Source organism: Amia ocellicauda, chromosome 16, assembly GCF_036373705.1.
Source record: "Amia ocellicauda isolate fAmiCal2 chromosome 16, fAmiCal2.hap1, whole genome shotgun sequence".
Classification (NCBI taxonomy): Eukaryota; Metazoa; Chordata; class Actinopteri; order Amiiformes; family Amiidae; genus Amia; species Amia ocellicauda.
In genome coordinates, this window is record NC_089865.1 from 14,774,922 (window position 1) to 14,781,455 (window position 6,534).

Here is a 6,534-nt window from a genome sequence, read left to right on the forward strand (position 1 = left end):
TTGTATAACAACAATAAATAATGGTTCTATATGTATAGGGTCATGATAACCGCATGACTAGGAAAATGGGGCAGTGTGACATTGGTTAAAAACTAACTACAACAATGGGCTATCTCCAATGCACTATACAATCCTGTATAGAACACATTTTGAGCCTTACAGCTAAACTAATAATAAGTGATGGGCATTTTTTCTTTCTTTGTTTGAAAGATTAAACACAGCCACTACAACCAGGCAGTTTTCATTTTGCAATTTTTTATAGTTTCTCAAATTCCAAATTGCATTCCAACAGACAATTGAATCATTCTTCTTGACTTTTGAGATTATTTAGCTTAGAGTAAGACAATGTAAAATGTGTTCAACTGTATTGGATAAGACATCTGAGTGTATTTGCTGTGTTTTAAACATATCTACTTTTTGCTTATATATTTTTCTCTCCTTTGGACAGATGCCTGTAACAAAATGGACCACCTACAATGAGGATTTATTTCCTGGGCTCAATTAGTTGTTGTTAAGACTTGAACCACTCAAAAATCATTGATGATTGTACTGGTCCTGCAGATTCAGATGCATTCATTTCCAAAGACCTGACCACAAGGCTGTGAGAGTCCTCCCACATGGCATGCGTCAAGGGGCTGCTGGGAAGGTGGCAGTGGAGGGCGGTGGAGGATTGCACACACAATTAAATTTGTGCCTCAGCAAATACAAATCAGTTGCTTGATTTTGCTGTTGTATTTTCTCTATTTTCATGTGAATTTGGAAGTCTCTATCTGTTTAATATAATGACATTTTACAGACATGAAGACATGCTGCTCAATTAAAATAATCATGCTTCTAGTATGCTCAGCAGCAGCCAATAGGGAAAATAGCTTCCACTTCCGCTTGAAGGTTGAACACATTATTGGGAACTCAGCAATTGTGAACATATCCTAGATGCCAATTTAGTATAAACAGTTAATTAAATGTATATCTATCTGATGTTCAGTTGGAGAGCAATTACTTTTGTAATAGTGTAAAATAATAATAGTTTTATTCACTGGGTACATTTTTGTATTTGAGATCCATTCCTCACTGTCTTAATGAACCGCTGACCTAACAAATAAAAATGTACAGTTTTAATCATAACAGTTATCTAAGTGAATATGAAGATCTTACTTCATTTGTAAATGCCTATTCCATGAAAATAATTGGGACTGCAAAAAAAAGAGTTGAATCCTGTATAAACATGTACCCAGACATGTGTATCCTACACAAAGGCAGGGGTTCTTTTATAAATACTGAAAGTATAATCCAGCTGAGTTATACAAATATTTCAGCCTTTATCTTTAAACAGAAATGTGGTGGAGCTTATTTTCTGTGACAGCTCACAGGAGGAATATAGCTAAAATGTACTTTTAAAGCCACATTTTCCTTTGTGAAAGTCATGCGGTTTTTATTGTTAATAAAACCAAGCCCATATATCTATGCCATTTCCAGGTTTTTTACCTAGAAATCACACTAATAATGAATTGATTACACAAATCAATGTGGAGTAGGCAAACGTATGTTCTTTCCGTTTCCTGTTGCTGTTCTAAAGTGAAAGAAATAATTCTATACCCAATTCTTTGAAATAGCATTTCCAAGAAAGGAAAGTGTTAGCATTCTTTAGCAATGTCTGGCCATCTAACTAAAACAATAGTGCATCAATCAAAAAGTATTTGTTCCACCTGTGCAAAATTTGGTGATTTACATTAGTAATAAAAAATGTGCTCAGCCAGAATTAAGGACAACAAACAAACAATGAACACAATCAGATCCTGTTGATGTGTATTGGTTAATAAAATAAGCCATCATTATTATTTCTCATTTACATTAGGCAATGTATTTGTGCATGCAGTGATGCAAAAAAATAATAATCATACTAAAATAATGAGATAGACAGCCACCCTGAATAAGCTGAATATATATTTTTCCTTAATAAAAGCAAGTATTTTATTTCCGCCAATGAGAAAGAAACAGAACTACAGAACACTGGCATGCAGACTATCAAAGTAGTGAAGCCTATGTTGAGAAGACTGTAATAGACCACTCTTTTAAATAAACTTTCATTAACACTTCATCAAGAGTCTGAACACATTTGAAGGCTACTGTAATTGATGTCTGTAAACTTTGTCTAAAGCCCCACAGCCTATGGGATTAAGAGCTCAAATAAAGAGCTCAGAGCACTGGTATTAATTTTATTTAAAAAAATATATCTGCAAGAGGTAGAAGGAATTACTGACTTAACTGTCTAGTTTTTAATGCAACATTAGGGAAATATATAGTTGAGTCTGGAAAATAAATGAGACTCTCTTTGAATGTCAGCCAGGTGATGAGGGTTTCCTCTTTTTTGAGCTGATGTTTTATTTATTTTTATGTTGAGAGGCTTGGTGAGCAAACAGGGACCTCACTGAAACATCTGTATCACCTGGACTGCCTTGAAACGGAGGCAATGTTGATTTGAATTAATAATAAAACTTGTAATCTGAGAGGAACAGGCTAATGGCTGCCTTGTTATGTACACGTAACACAGTAACTAGGGATATATTATATTTCTACAGTGTTCAAATATGCCCTGTGCAGTCATCCAACATGGTTAAAGATAAGGACCTGGATAAGAATATAAGCAACCAATTACTAAACAGTCTTGCTGCTAAATAGCTTTATTTTAGTTGATTCCTCAGTACACAAGATTGGGGGACAATCATGCTTCCATTAGTACAAGACAATCAGCCTCATTATAAAGCAAGTGATGACGTAATTATCTCCCAAAAACTATAATTTCAATCTAAATAAAAAAAAAACAATAATAAATTAATGAATTAATAATGTGCAGAAGGGTCTTACATGTTTCTCATATTAGTATATTTCCATGCTGCATGTGTTAGTATTAATTTAACTATTAAAGAAACATGCATTTGATGAGTCTTATCTTTCTTGTAGTTCACAATGGTCTGACCTTTTTCCCATCGATCAGCATCTAGGAAACATTTCTGAGTCGTAGGTCTCAATCATGTTAGGATTCACTTTAAAAATGATGTGCTTTTACAAGTTGAAAAATGCTTCATTAAAGCCCTCAAGCTTGACGCTTCTTGATCTTACTCTTTGATATGTTTTAGCTTCAAACATTACTGATGTCATATGATGTCCCAAGGGAAGGATCACTAATCCTAGTGTATGTGAGATGAATAATATACAACTAGTTTCACATAATCTAGGTTGTGCTAAAACCTCACAGGTACAAAGCTATACATACCTTTAGCAATGCAATAATAACACATCCTCATATAATACATTTAAGAAATGTTCATTTAAAATTACTTTTCCACCTTATTTTAAGATAATCCGCTGTTCTTACTATTATTATTTTTGTATTATTATTTATTTATTTATTTATTTATTAGCAGACGCCCTTGTCCAGGGCAAATTACAGAATATAAGAGCAATACAAAGTGCAATAATACAGTGCAATAATATGGTGCAGTTCAAGGCATAATACATTTTACAAATTCAGAATTTACACAAGTGTATATGAGATATACAGTAAACAATATATAAAGTCTTACATCCTAGATTGTAAAAGCTGATAAGTGCAGACAAGATGTTAAGTCAAAGTTAAGAGCTAAGGGAAAGGGAGCATAGGAGAAATCAAAATAAACAATACAAATTTCTTATTAATAATACTTTGAATGAAGATATAGGATATCTTTGTTAAATTAAATAATGTTCACATGCTTTCACATTAATTTAATAAAAAGGATACAAAATCAGTGTGATCCAATCAAAAGCTTATTCTCTATCTTTGGAAGCAGTTTAGTAATTATAAAAGAACCCTCACAGAGGTACTGTCTTAGTTTTTTTAGGCAACCCTAACTTGAAAAGATTATTCATTTGTCAACATAAAAATGTAAATGTATTCACCAACTTAGAAGAGAAAATTAGAAAGCTTTAGTTAATTTGAATGAAGCAATATTGTATTTTGAACTTGTTTATACAATGTCAGTGTGGTCAATAATCACTGTAGAGGGATAATGAAAGCAATAGGCTATATTAACCTACCGTCCAAAGGATGTGAGAGAAATGTATCCTCTTGAAAGTGAATTCATTCATTCACATGGATCCTGACATTCCACTCTGTACCCATTGGCTGGAAAGGTGGTTTCAGGTCAGTGTTGTTTACATTTTGGAGATACACTGATGGATTTTTCCATTCGTTACGGTATGCGTTCAGACATGTTCAGGAGCAATACTTGTCCTTTGTAGATAACTTGTTCTTTCAACAAGCTAGGAAATAAACACAATGAGACCCTTCCTTTCACAGGTATCATGTGCACACCTACCCTCATGAAACACCTATAGGGTATGTTAAATGGAGACATGGTGTATAAAAGAGTTCTTCATGAAAGATTTACTGCAAGATAAAAACTCATATATTGAGTCTACATGCTTTAAACGGTATATACTTAGGTCTAAAATCTGTATAGTTCCTCTTTGACATTAACCCCCTATATTCTAACACTTAAGAACATGAGAAGAACATAAGAAAGTTTACAAACGAGAGGAGGCCATTCGACCCATCGTGCTCATTTGGTGTCCATTAATAACTAAGTGATCCAAGGATACGATCCAGTCTACTTTGAAATGTTCCCAAATGTTCAGCTTCAACCACATCGCTGGGGAGTTTGTGTGTGGAGTGTGAGGAAGTGTCTCCTGTTTTCCATCTTGAATGCCTTGAAGCCCAACTTCCATTTCCGTCCCCGGGTGTGTGTGTCCCTGCTGATCTGGAAAAGGTCCTCTGTTTTGAAGTGGTTGATGCCTTACATGATTTTGAAGACTTGAGTCAAGTCCCCACATAGTCTCCTCTGTTCCAGGGTGAAAAGGTTCAGTTCCCTCAGTCTCTCAGTAGGACATTCCCTTCAGACCTGGAATAAGTCTGGTTGCTCTCGTCTGAACTGCCTCTAGAGCAACGATATCTTTCTTGAAGTGTGGAGCCCAGAACTGTACACAGTATCCAGATGAGCTCTAATTAGCGCATTGTACAGTCTGAACATTACTGCCCTTGTTTTAAACTCTACACTTTTGACAAAATACCCAACACTCTGTTTGCCTTTTTTATTGCTTCCCCACATTGCTTGGATGGAGAAAGTGAGGAGTCCACATTGAATTTCATCTGCCAGGTGTCAGCCCACAACTGAATATTATCTAAGTCCCATTGAATAGCCTGTGCTTCCAACATTGTATCTGCTGAGCCACCTATTTCAGTATCATCTGCAAATTTGACAAGTTTGCTAACTATCCCAGAGTCCAGATCATTAATATAGATTAGAAAAAGCACAGGCCATAGTACTGATCCCTGTGGAACTCCACTAACAACTTCACTCCAGTTAGAAGCAACTCCTCTAATTGACACCCTCTGTTTCCTAAACATCAACCAGTTCATAATCCATCTACTTACATTAACCTGAATGCCTACAGCTTCCAATTTGAGGATCAGTCTTTGGTGTGGAACCTTATCAAAAGCTTTCTGAAAATCTAAGTATATCATATCATATGCTTTCACATGCAATAATGTTCAAAAAATCGAATATGGTTTTCATTAAGATGCTCCTCTACTTTCTGTCTAATCATTTTTTCCAACAAGTAATGCAGGTGAGACTGATTGGTCTGTAATTTCCTGGCTCAGTTTTGTCCCATTTCTTCTGGATTGGTATGACATTTACTGTCTTCCAGTCAGTTGGCACATCCCCTGTTCTAAGTGTCATTTGAAATATTTGAATTAGTGGCCTATAAATAATTTCCCTAATTACTGTTGGAAATATACCATCTGTCCCAGGTGATTTGTTTGTTTTTAATTCTGCTAGTCCCTGTAGTACCTCCTCCTCATTTATTCTGATCTCTCTTAGGGTTTGACTGGACTGGTTATTGTGGGATGTTATCTATTTTTTATTTTGTAAAAACCTCTGTGAAATACTCATTTAGAACATTTGTCACATCTTATTCATTTTCCAAGATACTTCAATTTTTCCCCTTTATCTGTTTCACTTCCTCCTTTACTGACCTCTTGCTGAATTGAATTGTATAGTATTGAAAAAAGCTCTTTGCATTACTTTTAGCTCCAGGAGCTGTTTATTTTATTCCCCCCTTTGCTTTCCTGATCTCTTTCTTACGATCTCTTTGCAGTTCAACATATTCTTTGTATTTTGTTTTGTCACTATTCCTTTTGTATGCGTAATACAACATTTTCTTTCTCTTGATATTTTTTTGCATACTTCTATTAAACCATTTTGGCCAATGTTTTTTGGTACAAATTTAGTACAAAGTAGTATATTCTTAAAATATAACCATCCATTTTCTACTAAATCTGTATCCAGTGTGCTCCAGTCTAACTCTTCTGCCTCATACCTTCAAGGTTTGTTTTTCTAAAATTGTACACCATTTTTTACTTTGAAAAGTAATTGTATGTTTAAAGCACGTTTTAAACATGAATCGTCGCAGACTCTCCCCTGATTGGTTGCG